This window comes from Protopterus annectens, chromosome 8.part0 (assembly GCF_019279795.1).
Source record: "Protopterus annectens isolate FY-2018-M chromosome 8.part0, PAN1.0, whole genome shotgun sequence".
Taxonomy (NCBI): Eukaryota; Metazoa; Chordata; order Ceratodontiformes; family Protopteridae; genus Protopterus; species Protopterus annectens.
The window spans coordinates 75,991,923-76,008,629 of record NC_056741.1 but is presented as its reverse complement, the minus strand read 5'-3'; positions in this window follow the sequence as shown (position 1 = coordinate 76,008,629).

The following is a 16,707-nucleotide window of genomic DNA, read 5'->3' as shown; positions in this document are numbered from 1 at the left end:
TAAGTACAAGCTAGAGGACAATTTATACCAAGGAGCAATAAATGAACAGTTGTTCAACTATCTGTTGGTCCCCAAACCAGTTACCCCCATCATTTTCGGCATTCCCAAGGTACACAAAGGGCTACAACCATTAATATTTAGACCTATTGTAGCTGGTGCCAAGGGAATTACTGAGCCACTAGGAAAATTTGTGGATGTAATATTAAAAAAGTACACAACAACTTTAAAATTTCTATGTAAAGATTCCTGGGAATTTCTGCGTAGTGTTAAGAAAGAACTTTTTAATGAAACCAATTATATGGTCACAGTGGATGTAGTTGAACTATTTCCGAGCATCCCGCATGAGATTGGCTTGGAATGGTTCAATGAAATGTTAGCCGAAAATTCTAAGCTAGGTGGCAAGATAATAGCACTACTTGTAGAATTTATGGAAATCATTTTGAGTAACAATTTTGTATATTTTTGTGGAGAACTATTTAGGCAAAAAAGGGGAGTAGCTATGGGGACCCCTTGTGCCTCTGCGTATGCTAACATTGTGTTAGGGTATTGGGAGTCTAAATACATATTCAATACAAAATGGGTAGAACACCTAACACATTATCGACGTTACTTGGATGATATATGCATTTTTTGGAAGGGCAGCAAGGAAGAATGTGAGCAATTCATTGAATACATTAATAATAGTACTAATTTTCTTAAATTCACATGTAACATAAAAACTGACAATTTACAATACCTAGACGTGGATTTGTGGAAAAGCACAGAGAACAATTGTTTCATGTCCAGGATTTACCGAAAAGATAGTTATTCCAACATGTTCCTGCACTACAACAGTAACCATCCTTTATATCAAAGGAAAGGAATTATTAAAGGACAGGTAATTAGAGCAGCAAGAATATGCAGTGAGGAAACCTGGTTTGAAGACGAATGTTTGTTTTTAATGAAGTTATTCCAAGAAAGAGGCTACCCAAAACAGTTAATAGAGGTAGTAACGGCAGAAGTGAGAAGCCAAAGAAAAGAAAATTACTTCCCTTTATTAGGTGAAGAGCGTAGATATGAAAGTAAGAAAATGGACAATGGATCAAAAGAGAATGAATGCCTTTTTGTTCATACAAACTGCAACGAAAGTGTAGCGGTAGAAAGGGCGATTAACAAATACTGGCCTATAATTACTATGAATGAGGAGTTTAAAAAACTGCTTGGGGGTAAACCACAATTTATTAGAAGGCGTAATAGAAACTTGAAAGAACTATTGGAAACAAACCCTGATGTAGGGCAAGGTGGAATGACCCAAAAGATTGGGACATTTAAATGCAATAGTTGCAAGCAGTGCCCCAATATTATGAATAAAAAAGGGTTCTATTTGAAGTCAAGGAAAACATATATAAAATCTCCTGGGTACTTCAATTGCAAAGCTAAAGGAGTAGTATATCTTGGTTTATGTCAGTATTGCCAAAGTTTTTACATTGGAAAAACAGAGAGAACACTGGCAAAACGATTATACGAGCACCTTTACGATATTAGTAAAAGTAAAGAAACAAATGCCTTCTATAAACACTCCTTAGTATGTGAAAGAATGAAAATAGAATTTATGGTTTTAGAACAGGTAAACATCAACCCCAGAGGGGGTGACTGGGAAACATCATTAGAGTTCAAAGAACTGCTTTGGCAGATAAGATTAGATGCGGCCAAAACTCCAGGTCTAAATGGAGCTATTAGTATTGGTAGCTTGTTAAAAATTAGAAGAGCTAAGCTATAATACAGTAAAATGTAATATACTACAAAATCACTATTATACTATTATAATATTAAAAAATGGTTAACAGCAAAGACAAAACACACAGTGTGGGTCCCTGGCCATATTAGAGGCAGTTAATAGAGGGTGGACTAAGATGTTAACAACCATAGCTGGACATAGCACAGCGATGAAGTGTGGCAAATGAATATGTCCACTTTTATAAATAGGATAGAAAGAATGAAGAAGGGGTAGTCATACACATACTTCCTCCATGTTATTTGTGCATACACACACACATTTTAAATATTGTAAACATTTTAAACATTTTATACACATATTTTTTGGCAAAAGCGGCTCGCAACATAACTAATTTGCAAACACACAATAAGGCATATCACATATGCAAAAGGGACGGGGTATTACTGTTATTAAAATATGAAGTATCTGTATACTCTTTGTTCTGCATATGCGGATTAATGTGCCAATTGTTAATGAAATGATTATGAAGCTTAAAAACAATTGAATTTGCTATTGCCATAAGGCATTGTATATATACTGTTTAATATGGTTTTTAATATGTATGGTTTTTAATATGCATTTTTTAAAGATAATTATTATACAACTATTTAAGGTTTAATTTTAGATATGCATTGAATAATAGACATACCTTGAATATTAATATGAACAAAAGATGAGTTATGATATATAAAAAATACAACAAGAATTAACTCTATCAGTTTGTATTAGTACAAAAATGGATCCTTTTGCTTTAAATGCAGAGTAATTTATAACTAATTGATTATCAATCAAGCAATTAAGTAGGGCAGAAATAATATAAAAGAATCTGCCTAGTAATGAATTAAATGTCTTGATAAAGCCTGGGAGGGCCCGGGTGAAAGCGCTTGACGAGATATTTGGATTTATTGTATGTTTTTAACGCTTTTACTGGTGAAGCTGAAAATAAAAAGTTTTTGTTTCTGCACTTTGGTTTGACACCTGGACATCCTACTTTTTGAATTTTACCAGTTGGTGCTGTTCCTGTAAAGGAGTTTGGTGTTTAGATTTAAAAAGGCACTTGTGGTCACAAATCCAGCTCAGTTTGGTGTGTTTACAGCACTCTGCAATGGTCGCAAATCCAGCTCAGTTTGGTGTGTTTACAGCACTCTGCAATGGTCGCAAATCCAGCTCAGTTAGGTGTGTTTACAGCACTCTGCAATGGTCACAAATCCAGCTCAGTTAGGTATGTTTACAGCACTCCGCAATGGTCAGAAATCCAGCTCAGTTAGGTGTGTTTACAGCACTCCGCAATGGTCACAAATCCAGCTCAGTTAGGTGTGTTTACAGCACTCTGCAATGGTCGCAAATCCAGCTCAGTTAGGTGTGTTTACAGCACTCTGCAATGGTCACAAATCCAGCTCAGTTAGGTGTGTTTACAGCACTCCGCAATGGTCAGAAATCCAGCTCAGTTAGGTGTGTTTACAGCACTCCGCAATGGTCACAAATCCAGCTCAGTTAGGTGTGTTTACAGCACTCTGTAATGGTCACAAATCCAGCTCAGTTAGGTGTGTTTACAGCACTCTGCAATGGTCACAAATCCAGCTCAGTTAGGTGTGTTTACAGCACTCCGCAATGGTCACAAATCCAGCTCAGTTAGGTGTGTTTACAGCACTCCGCAATAGTCACAAATCCAGCTCAGTTAGGTGTGTTTACAGCACTCTGCAATGGTCACAAATCCAGCTCAGTTAGGTGTGTTTACAGCACTCTGCAATGGTCGCAAATCCAGCTCAGTTAGGTGTGTTTACAGCACTCTGCAATGGTCACAAATCCAGCTCAGTTAGGTGTGTTTACAGCACTCTGCAATGGTCACAAATCCAGCTCAGTTAGGTGTGTTTACAGCACTCTGCAATGGTCGGAAATCCAGCTCAGTTAGGTGTGTTTACAGCACTCCGCAATGGTCAGAAATCCAGCTCAGTTAGGTGTGTTTACAGCACTCTGCAATGGTCGGAAATCCAGCTCAGTTAGGTGTGTTTACAGCACTCCGCAATGGTCACAAATCCAGCTCAGTTAGGTGTGTTTACAGCACTCTGCAATGGTCACAAATCCAGCTCAGTTAGGTGTGTTTACAGCACTCTGCAATGGTCACAAATCCAGCTCAGTTAGGTGTGTTTACAGCACTCTGCAATGGTCGCAAATCCAGCTCAGTTAGGTGTGTTTACAGCACTCTGCAATGGTCGGAAATCCAGCTCAGTTAGGTGTGTTTACAGCACTCTGCAATGGTCACAAATCCAGCTCAGTTAGGTGTGTTTACAGCACTCCGCAATGGTCACAAATCCAGCTCAGTTAGGTGTGTTTACAGCACTCTGCAATGGTCGCAAATCCAGCTCAGTTAGGTGTGTTTACAGCACTCCGCAATGGTCGCAAATCCAGCTCAGTTAGGTGTGTTTACAGCACTCTGCAATGGTTGCAAATCCAGCCAGAAAAGAAGTCAAACAGAGTGAAGTACACAATGAGATACTGTATGAGGGACAATAAATTAATTGTTATGGATTTAAATCTATGTCAGTTCACTAAATACATTTAAATATAAGGAGAATTAGTTTAGCTGAAGGGCTATTGAAATTAACTCCTTAAAAAATTGGTATTGACTTCACTTGTTTTAATTCATCATTAAAAGGATTTGAACACGAAGCTGTGTAGAACTGGTATGGATGGTAGAACATAAGATGAGGAGTCCAAAATTTAATTGACATAAATGTATGCAGTTTGAGTTCATATAAAACCGTTGCAGATGAATGTTAAGAGGTGAAGGAGAGATGTGATGAGATCATAAATACAATATATAATTCAGAGGTCTAGTGGGAAAACAATACATTTTAATGTTACAAAAATAAAAACTTACTAAAGTACTGTGATTGAGATTGGTTCTTTGGTAATTGCACGTTTTAAGTATATATTAAATGACTGCATACTTTAAGAATATATAATATATAATTTGATAAATCCTGACAATTGCACATAAGATTAACAAACATATTAAACTATATAGAATATATAATATACACTTTGACAAATACTGACTTATTGTAAAGATTCTAAGATATAACACATATTTATCATTCTGTCCAATAATACTGTATGTATTGAGAAACTGAACAGCATGGATATGCCACAGAAAGTGAGAAACAGCCATCTCACATTTTCCAAGTGGTAGTCTACAGATCAATTTATGTGAGGAATATACATTCTGAGAAAAGGAAATGTGTTTTTTGTACACTTGACTCTAAATATCTACTTTCAGATAAAAAGTAGGAAGAAACTTCCATGTCTTCAAGTGAGAATTGTGAGTCACAGACAACAACCAAAACAATGAGTGATAGTGGAGCATTCGCTTCAAATAAAAAAAAAAGTGTATTGGTCATGTTTGAAAGCATCTTTTTTTACAATTAATTTAATTTCCCTTTGTACTCATGATAAAGGTGCAAGCGGTTTTGCAAAAACATTAAGATTATAATGTGCTATTTGATTTATTTGTTTCACTGGTTACTCACCTTTTCTCTATAACTGCACCCAAAATATGATGCCATTGTAAGTACTGAACAATTATTTACATACAGCTGTAAAACATTAAGAGTAATCAATCCCCAACTTACTCTTTTATTGTAACCACTTCTTATTCACATTGTGGTCACACTGCTGCATAACCAAGTGTTAATTTTCAAAATGCAGTGTTCCTTCCGCAAAAACTATTTCACAACTTGGCTTTCTAAGAACATAAAAGTTTACTTCTGATGCATTTACCATGCCAGTACAGTAGTCTATTCATTAAGTGAGGTGTTGTAGGCTCAGATTCTCATCTGAAGTTCAGGCCAAAGAAGATGGCCTGTGGGTAGCTTACCAGGTTCACTGATGATTGCAAATCGGGTGAAGTCATTGAGTCCCCCAGCAATGTTAACATATTACAGAAGGGGCTAATTCAGGCAAACAACTGGTACCAAGGCCACGGACTAAACTAAATGCAAAAAAGTGCATTATTATCCCCTTTGTCAAAAAGGAAAACCCTGCTAATTACAGCATTGATGGCACCCCCCACCTAAGCTCAAACCCAGTGGTACGAGACTTGGGAAGTCAGATTGATAGAAAGATAAACTTTGACCACCATGTCTTCACAGTGGTAAGGAAAGCCTTCCATATTGTGCATCTTACAAATAAGGGCATCACATCCAGGTCTATGGATGTTATAACACCACTGTACTCTACCCTCATTAGACCACTGACAGAGTACAATGTCCCCTTTTGCAGGTACCTCACCAGACACCTGCAGCAGCTGGAGAGAGCACAGAGGTTTCTCACAAGAAAAATTCAGGGCATCCAAACCATGTCTTATGTGGATATACAGAAAGCTCTGTAACTGTACTCTGTATCTTACAGGCTGCTGAGATGTGACTTGTGCCTAGCCTACAGGGTAGTCTTTGACCCTGCTCTAATGGAAATACTTCACATCCACAAATCAAATGGAACAAGAGTCACTTGCTCCAGGAATCTTAACCTAGCCTGTGACATCAACAGAACATGCTGGAGAGAGATATATGTCTCCCAGAGATTAACACTCCTTTGGAATAGACTCTCAATTCATGCGAAGCAGAACTCTTCACTGACCATGTTCAAGTGAAACCTGGACAATTGGATGGGAGACCATAAATTCATCCCAGAGGAGGTGCCCATGTGCCTTATGATCAGAGATAGTCACTGCTGTCCTTAGACTCACTCTGAAAATAATGCCCATCTAGCCAACGTCATCTGGGGTAAGTTGGGTATAAGATGGCTAAGACTTTAATGGTAACTCTGGTACAACATGGCTAGGCTTATAAGGGCTCTAGAGCTGTTAGCCTAGTAACCTCCTATTAACCTATGAATTTTCAGCTTTGAGAAAATATTTGGGGGGCGTCTGTCCTTGCCAAAAAAAAAAAAAAATGCAAAAACAGCACACTTTTTCATTAAAAACTGTATATTTTGGTATTGTATATGGGAAAAAAGTTATCTCTCACTCCAAAGGCTTTTTATATATTTTCTTTAGAACATGACCGATACACTTTAAAAACAGCATAGCTACACAATATGCCTGGTTGTTTTGTTGTTTCTTAAGGAGCAGGTTACAGCCTCAGCAGCATTCAATATACTTTGTTATATACCTCTTAGGTTCATAGGTTCATAGGTTCATAGATTAGCACTAGGTTAACTGCCCTTGTGAGCCATTTTAAGCCTAGCCAATTATCCCTTGTGAGACTCAAACTCTGCACCTTGTGTTTGTAAGGCTCTCTCCTGTCCTTGATTTTTATGGATGCTCCTAATTTCGACTTAAATTTAAGCTCTGTCCCTCTTACTCACTCCTAAACTGGTGACTTTTGGAGAAAAAATGGAATAATTACAATTAATAAATAATGACAATAATTAGACATAGATTTATTTTACCTCACAAAATGTATGTTAATTCATATTCTCTTGTTCTGTTAAAGTCTCATGTTTATAATCCTAATAATAAAAAAATGTCCCTGATTATTTCTGGATTTGTCCCTGATTCTGTTGAGATTTGTCCCTGACTCAGTTGGGAGCTATGCTTTGTTAGATAAAGAAACAAATATTAATAATAATCAAACAGCATTTCTATTTACCTTTTGGGCTGTTGATCTCCGCAGTAAACCAATAATCTGACCTGCCATTCCATGAAAAGTTGGTGAAAGGTGTATGTGGTGTCTCTTTTGCGCTGTACAGGTACAATCCTGACCGTTTCCTTTACTTGGAACCAGGGAAGCTGTAACCAGGGCTGCCACATTTGTAACGGGGACAAATTTGACAAAAGCCCTTCCCTTTGCTCCATCCACTTCCCTACCCCCTTAGTAAATGTGCATTGCTTCTTTTTCAAAATTATAAATTGTGTTAGTGACAGTTTTGAAAAAAAAACAGCAAATAATTTGCTAAATCCAACAGACAAGCAAATGTATAAACATTTTCACGTCTTAAAAAATAATTCGTAGTATAGTTTTGACATGTATGTTTGTTGAAACTATTGCACTAGACAAACACGAAACTCTAGAAAACATACTGAGGAAATGGGGACAAGCAGATGCATGCGTTATATTTGTACTCTGTTTTCTGCAGTGTGTTTTATAATTTGCCTGAAAAAACATTCTTTATTCACCTCTGCAATATACTTTATACTGAAGACTATATATATATATATATATATATATATATATATATATATATATATATGGATTCACTTCAGAATCCTGACTCCCAAAATCCTGAAATACTGACTATCATAATACTGAAAACATGCAGGATACGGACATTGACTATATTCCATTTACAATAATTCTGCACATTGTTATGTATTTCCTTTGAGGTTACAGACATAGCTGTAGAAAGCTTTGTGGTTGTCCTTTGCCTGAGAAGCTATTTTTTTTCAAAGTTAGCCATTGAAATATTAATTGGACCTCTTATCTGCCTGTTTAGATTAGTCAGGGGGCTTTTAGTATGTATGGCTTTGTTCCTCCTACACTTAGCCAATATTTTTTCTTTTGTTGTATAACTGATTGATAGTGTGATTCCACCAGGGTGGCTTGTCTTTTGAGTTTTGTCTTATTATTAATACAAGTGGGCACAGCTTGCTCTATACAGCTATCAGTATGGCTGTACAGAGATTTTGTAAATAGCTCAGTGTATTCTGCAATGTTTACTGGGTTTTGGGATGCTTGGAATTTAGCCAGGGTGTTGCTTAGTAGAGAAAGGTTAGCCATAGAATGCTTCCTAAAGGTTTTTGGTTTTGCTAGATCCCTGGATTTAATTTTTATTTAAAGTAAGACTGCCTTATGGTCAGATCTGATGAGCACGAGTTATTACATTAGGTTAGGAATACTGTCTTCCCATGTTTGTGAGTACAAGGTCATGGATGTTTGTACCCCTGTTAGGAGAATAGACCAACTGTTCTAGGATGTTGGTATTAACAAAATTTAGGAATCAATGGGCTTGTGCATTAGAAGTGGAGTAGGATTCCCAATCTAAAGAGGGGTAATTGACATTCCCTATGAATATCATATTGGGTTGAATGGTGGGTGACTCTAGTACATTGAGATAGGTAATATGGGTTTCCTGGGCCATGGACAGGGACCTATAGGTTGCAAGGATATGGAACAACACCATTTTTATGGTGAGTTGCACATGTATGTGTTCCAGTGGGTCATACACTTTAACTAGTCTGGGTGTGAGATTAGTCTTAATACAGACTGACACTCCTCCACCTTTAGTGCCCTCCTGTGCAGTAGCTGGTCTAAAGGTGGGAAAGGCATTATAACCTTGCATTGCTGGGTACCCTCAACAACTTTAAACCACATCTCTGCTACTACACAGATGTCTACACTTTCCAGGGAGAGGAAGACTTGCAGGGAGTCATGTTTCTAGTTAAGACTTCTAGCATTGAGCAGTATCACCTTCAGATATTCCTTCATAGGTTTAGTTAAAGTTTATCAATTTGGCATTGCCTAAAAGAGGCAATGTGGGTGTTGAAAAGGTATTTGCCAACATCTGAAAACCTAGAGAGGATAAGTAGAGACCATCCCTGGCAATCCAGCGTGGTCAGTCAACCATGTCCTCCTAGGGTGTCAAATATTGTACCTCCCTGGAATGACATCACATCCTAGGCTGTCAAATATTGTACCTCCCTGGAATGACATCACAAACTAAGCCAATTGCTGAAATCAATAATTTTATGCTGATAAAGTGGTATCATCCTTGAAGAAGGTAGTATGCTGCTTAGTGCTAGGCTCATACCTGCCTGAGACACATATTCAGCAAACCCGATCATGTCTCACTTCATATAGTCAAGGAAGGTACGTTTCAAGTCATTAACACCCACATGGACTACCTATGGTTAAGTGACCTGAGCACCTGTGTGACATGACAGATCCTAGCCCCAGAAAGGCAGGTAACCGTGTCTCTTTTCTTACTCAGTCTGGTGAGGAGGATATCAGTTTGCCTCAGTATAGAATCACCAATGGCCAGGAAATTTGGCTGTGTGCTGGTTTGCCTTAAGGGTTTAGCAGTAGAGGCATTGGGTACAGTGTTACTATGTGCAGATGTGGGTGATGTTTTAATGGAGTATTCAGAAGCTCAGGGCTGAGGACCCCTTCATACAGTGTAGGAGGTCTTGGTGTTTTAGGAAGGTTACCTCTAAGTGCCTCAGCATAAGTATTTTTATGTGTAGGGTCTTCAGCCTGTGCAGTAGGCACAGTGCAAGTGTCGCTGACAACCTCTAAAGGATTAGTTTTGGTTGTATGAGAGAGTTTTGCCTCCAATGTTAAAGTGTATTTACACTTCTCACATACAGTATATGTTTTATTAAGAATAAGTGGGCTGTTACTGTACATGAGACAATTGCTACAATGCCTCAGAATACCCATCTCAACCAGACTGGCCACAGAAAGAGTCAGGACGTGCATATTCATGGCTACTGATCAACTAGGGATGAGTGAGGAAAACTTAAATATTGAGCAAGTTAAAAACACAAGCAACTTTATAAACAACACTCATCTTTGAGTAAACTAGATGCTCTAGTACTTAAAAATCTGTCTAGACAGTAATGCCACAAGAGTGCAGACCACAGACCAAAACAAAGACACTTAGAATAAGAGGCACAATAAACCTTTACTAGCTGTTCCCAGCTGAGAAGAGGGAACTACCCTCTCCTCCCACAAGAGTGTAGACCACAAACCTTCCTAATCTAAAATAACTGGTTTGGAACCCAAGTGCTTAAACAGACAAAGACACAGAGTAAGATGCACAATAAACCTTCACCATCAAGTCCCAGCCCATAAGGGTGGAGACTGCCCTCTCTTCCCACAAGAGTGTAGACCACAAACCTTCCTAATGTAAAATAACTGGTTTGGAGTCCAAGTCCTTAAACCAGAACTAAGACACTTTCAGAATAGCAGACACATTAAGCCTTCAACCAGCAATTCCCAGCTCAGAAGGATGAAGGCTCCCCTCTCCTGCCACAATAGTTTAGACTACAAATCTTCATAATGTAAAATAACTGGTTTGGAGCCCAAGTGCTTAAATCAGAACAAAGCCTTCACCAGCTATTCACAGCTCAGAAGGGCAGAGGCTACCATCTCCTCCCACAACAGTGTAGACCACAAACTTTCTTAATGTAAAATAACTGGCCTAAAGCTCAAGCGCTTAAACCAGAACTAAGACACTTTTAGAATTACAGACACAATAGCCCTTCAACCAGAAAATCCCAATTTAAAGGATATAAGCTACTTCTCATGCCATAAACCTTCCTTATATAAGATAACTAGTTAGAAGCCTAAGTGCTTAAATCAAAACTAAGAGGTTTAGAATAACAGTTACAATTTAACCAGGCTACTAACAAGCAGTAATAAAATGCAGCAGAATAAATGCAACTGAACACTTTAAGAACATGCAGCAAAAAAGTAATAAAGTAGGAAGAAGCAAAGATACAGTAAAAGCACCTGAATAAAGTATTTTTTTTAAGTAAGTGACAAAGGAGGAAACAAAAGATAATTCAAGTTTAAGAGATTAAGGGGTGGGCCTTCCCAACTGATCTCTCTGTACTCAAATGAGCTAATGAGATGGAACTGGGAGAAGTGTCCAAAACCAGATTTCTAGTAGGGGCGGCTACTCAAAAGCTGCCAGGTTTAAGAGTACAACAACAGTTGGGTGGGTTGGTGGTAAAATCATATGCAGACAGAGATCAGCAATAGTCAGGCAGAGGACAGCAAACAAGTCAAACAGGCACTGCAGCTGAATAAAGCTGCCTCCAAATATTTCTAAAAAAATTAGGAATGTTATTTCTCAGCTCCTTCCACTAATTAGCTGGATATTATTTACTGTCTGCAAAGGAAATCTTTTCTAACTGACCCTAGCCAAGACCTCTTAAAACTCCAAAGGTAGAAAAAAATTAAAAAAAATGCAATATAAGAAAAAGTTAAAAATAGAAGTAACTAAACTTTAAATTAAAAACTTTAATTCAAAACCACATGCAGAGATCAGCAATAGACAGTCAGAAAACAACCAAGTCGAACAAGCAAGCAATAATGCCTGAAAAGGTGTGTGTTAATGTATGCCATTGAGCCTCTACACTATATACATTTTTATTACTATATTTTTTAGTATATTTTTGATGTAAAATAGGTCCTCCGCTTAATGTTTCAAACTTGCTGTAGTATATATCAGTGGTATTGGAGGAAGCATTTTACATACAAAATATAACATTTAAAAATAACAAGGTAGTTATTTTTGTTCCCTTAGTCCTAAATCATTTGGTTGCAGTCACTGGAGACAAATTACTTGTTGTTGTGTCTTTTGGCTTTTCCTGGTTAGGGGTCACCACAACAGAACTCCGGTCTGCTAATGATTGGCAGTAGATTTTTACGTGCTGAATTGCTGGCCCTGACACACAACCTTCAACAAAGGTATGCCCATTCACGCATGTCTCCACACAGAAGACGCTCTAGCTGAGAATCGAACAGGACAGCATCTTACTGTGAGGCGACAACACTACCGCAGCACCACCACCGCAGCAAATTATTAAATAATATAAATGAAGTAGAGGTAAGGCTCCAGGTCTCTTCCAAAAATTTTTTATTAACAGGTTGCACAAGCGCTTTCACCAACTGGCTTCTTCAGGTGTACCCAAAAACTAAAACATACCTGCATTTATACTAGTCATTTCTTAATTGCTTATAGTTAAAGGTGTATATGTCTTATACAACAATCCTTGAAAATATGTATGACTATAAAACATATATTTAACCATTCTCTATACACATAAAAACAATTCTACTGCCTATATATATAAATAAAGAATCTAAAAATATGAAAGCTTCTACATTGTATATAAAAATGCATAAGTTGCATAAATTTAAGAACATCATATAATTACAAACTACCTATGTAATACTCTATTTTTATGAATGGTTTTAATGGCACACGGTCATTCAGGCCATGGCCATAATCTGCTATTAATTTAACTATCCATTTTATTTCCACATTTTCCATTCTTACCCTCACATCACCACCCCTCATTCTATCTATCACCCTGAAGACAAAATAATGTTGCATACTCGTCTCTTTAACATGCTTAGCTAAGGAATTAAATAAACTCCCCTTTTTGATGTGATATATATGCACCCTGATTCTGTCTTGTAACAACCTGTCCGGTTTCCCCACATAAAATTTATTTATTACAAATTTTGCAGGTAGCTAAATAAACCACATGTGAGGAATCACACGTAGCACTAACTTTAAAATTATGCAAAACACCTGAGTCTGGATGTAAAAAAATCCTTGTCCACGTTTATATATTTACAATATTGGCATTTAGTGCAAGGTTTGGTTCCTGCATTACTGTTCTGTATATTAAATCTCTAGGACCACGCAGTTGCCTTTTTAAAGACTTCTTATTCTTAAAGGTGAACTCTGGAAATGCGCCTACCAATTTACTTACTTGTCTATCTGAAGTTAAAATACTCCAGTGTTTATTAATGATGTTTGTATAACATCTTATATTTTGGGAGTAACCAGAACATAACTTTAGCGGTTGTGCATTAATGACTTGTCTTTTTTCACTGCCTTCTATCGGTTTAGAAAAATACAGTTTGGCTCTGCTATGCCTCATGTTCCTCACTGTACTGACACTTGAGTCAATTAGTTTCTGATCATAGCCCCTGTTTGTAAATCTGCCTCGACTCTAATTGTGTTACAAAATCATTCTCCATGGCATTAAGCCTAGAGGCTTGATATACTTGATTTTGTGCTACATTTTTAAAAATAAACTGAGGATGCATACTATCTCTTCTAAGAAGATTATTAACATGACATTCCTTCCTAAACATCCTAATATTCAATCCACCGCTCATTCCCTGTATAATGAGGACATCTAAAAAACGTATTGCTTTATCTGAATAATTCAAAGTAAATTTAAGAAAGTTTGTTGATGTATTAATATAATTGACAAACCTTTCCAGTTTTTCTATAGAGCCCCCCCATAACATAAAAAGGTCATCTACAAATCTGCGATAAAACAAGATGTCATTTTCAAATACACCTTTCTCTAAGAAATCCTTCTCCCATTCCAACATTACTGCATTAGCATAGCTATTCGCACAAGACGTTCCCATGGCAATGCCTTGGCATTGCCAATAAACCTTGTCTTTAAAAACAAATACATTATTCTCCAATACAAGTTTCAATAACCTACAAATCAGCTCTATCTTATTGTGGTCATAATTCCCATTTTTATACATCAAATCAGCCACACTTTTAATTCCATACTCATTAGGTATTACAGTAAACAGTGAGACAACATCAAAGGTAACAAATAATACTTGCTTTCTTCCTGTACATTCACAAAATTTATAAAGGTCTCTAACAAACTGTTCGGTATCCTTTAGGATATAAACTGAATTGTTAATAAGAGTTCTCAGGGTTTTTTTCCAGGTAAATGGAGATGGCTTCAGTACACCAATTCCTACCTGACACAATTGGTCTCATTGGGGGATTATCTTTATTTTTATGTATCTTAGATAGGCCTTGTATCATGGGAATAGTGGCTTTCACAATGTTAAAGTATTGGAACAAATTTTCATCTAAAATATTCATACTAACCATCAATTTTAGCTGTTTATGAACATAATCAATCATGCCATTTACTTTCGCCAAGTTAATTGGTTTGTAAAAAATTTTGTCCTTTAAAAGAAGAAACATCTTCTTATCATAGTCATCCCTATCAAGGACAACTATAGGTCCCCCTTTATCTGCAGGACATATCATAATAGACTGATTTATTCTTAAATTTTTAGGGCAATGCATTCATCTTTAGATAAGTTATGCCATTTCTTCCTATCATTTAGCATTTCCTGTTCATAAAAAGTTCTATAAGCATCATCAATGTATATTTTTTCAAATGCAGCAATCAGGGGATTCATGTTGGGTATGAAACAACTGGGTTTCCTATATACAAATTCACTATTAACATTCTCACCGACAAACATAATTTTTAACATCAAGTTTCTGGTAAACACCTTAATGTCCAATACCACTTCCGTGGTATCAGAGTCCATTGTGGGAATAAAAGACAGTCCTTTTTCTAAGACCTTAAGTTCGTTATCAGACAAAACATATTGAGATAAGTTTATAACTAACTTTTGGTGTTTAGAAACACTTTTTTGATGGTGTTTGGACTCACCATGCTGTCCGTTTGTTTCCTTTTGTATCTGGTTGCACTTCTGCCTCTTGTTTGAGACTGGTTCAGTCGACCTCTTCCTCTGCTGTTCGATCGATTTCTGGTCGGTAGCGGAAACTGTAGACTTGCTGGTCGAGGACCCCCTAAAAAAGGCATTGTGGGAAGAAGTTCTTCATCAAAGCCAACTTGTACACTTCCATTCGTTCCGTTGTGTACTTGCGCCTTGGTAGTAATAATTCTTTTTCTGGCAACTGCATTGTCAGTTGCCACAGAGTTAACCCTTTGGTTACAGAACCACTCCCCATCAGATGTTATTTGAGCATTATTACCATTCTGATTGGTTGTAACTTGTAGAAAGTTTTCAACATTGGTTTTAACAGTGTTAGATGATATTAGGCTGCTAGATTCAACTTCAGCAGCTGAAGTACTACCTCTCCGGGTTCCAAAGGTTGTAATTCTTGGGCACATAAACACATGTCCATTCAGGAAGTCAGATCTATCCCTTTGTAACTTCTTTAATTTAATTTGAGTCAATCTATGCCTAAAAGCTGACGCATTATCTAAGACATCAGTTATTGGTTTCATGAGAACATTAGAGTCATACTTTTTACATAAGTCTAGGTATTTATTTTTAATGGTAGGCATGATTTTCAACTCCTCCTGTTCAGCAGCCTCCAATAACAGCTTTGAATACCCCAGACTAGTCTGTATATTCAATTTCTGCCAGGCACTCAAGAGCAGAGGATCACAATTGGTTTGAGCTGGCATTTTCAGTTTTCTTAAACCATTTGGTATAATATTTTCTGCTATGCATATTTGTAAATGGTATTTCTCATATTGTATTCTCTTTAACCTCAACAAATCTTTTTCTAATAAAAACAATTCACTTTTCAGTGCTATGAAGTCTATGTCAGTAATTTCATCATGTTCTAACACGTTTGTTTCATGTAGCAAAGGATTACTTCTTTCGCTCACCTTCATTAAAAAATGGTTAACGTTTTTATCTGTCCATGAAACATTATTAACTGGGTTATAATCCAACTCTACATCCTCTGCTTCAGTAATAGTTCTCGTCCTAATATAATTTACAGAAGAGCAAGTAATTTAAAAGAGATCCTACAAAGGAAAGTCAAAAGCGACTTATTTAGTAGACAAAAAGGAACATTCAAATGTGAAGCTTGCAACTATTGTAAATATATAAAAGTAGGCAATTCATTTAAGATTAGAAACAAAAAATATAAAATTCATCACAAAATTAATTGTCAGACTACTTCAGTGGTATATATTGCTTTCTGCGAATGTTGCACAGCGTTTTACGTAGGTAAAACGGACCGTAAGGTCCGTGAAAGAATTTATGAACACACCTACGCAATAAGAAAAAATAAAGAAGAAAATGCACTAGCAAAACATACTGGCGCATATCCTGGACACACTTTTTTATTTATGGGAATTGACCATATTCCAGTTGACATCAGAGGTGGTCCAACATCCCTCATTTTAGAAAACCGGGAGCTTGAATGGCAACTCACTCTGGACGCGTTCAAGTCTCCCGGTTTAAATGAGAACTGTAATATTATGCCAGTATTAAAATTACGTAGTTATTTACGGTAGAGATTTCAATTTGATTCGTGTATAGCGGTTCTTTTAAAAAAACAGCATATACGCGTTATGGAAATATATTTATGGATTGATTTAATTCTATATA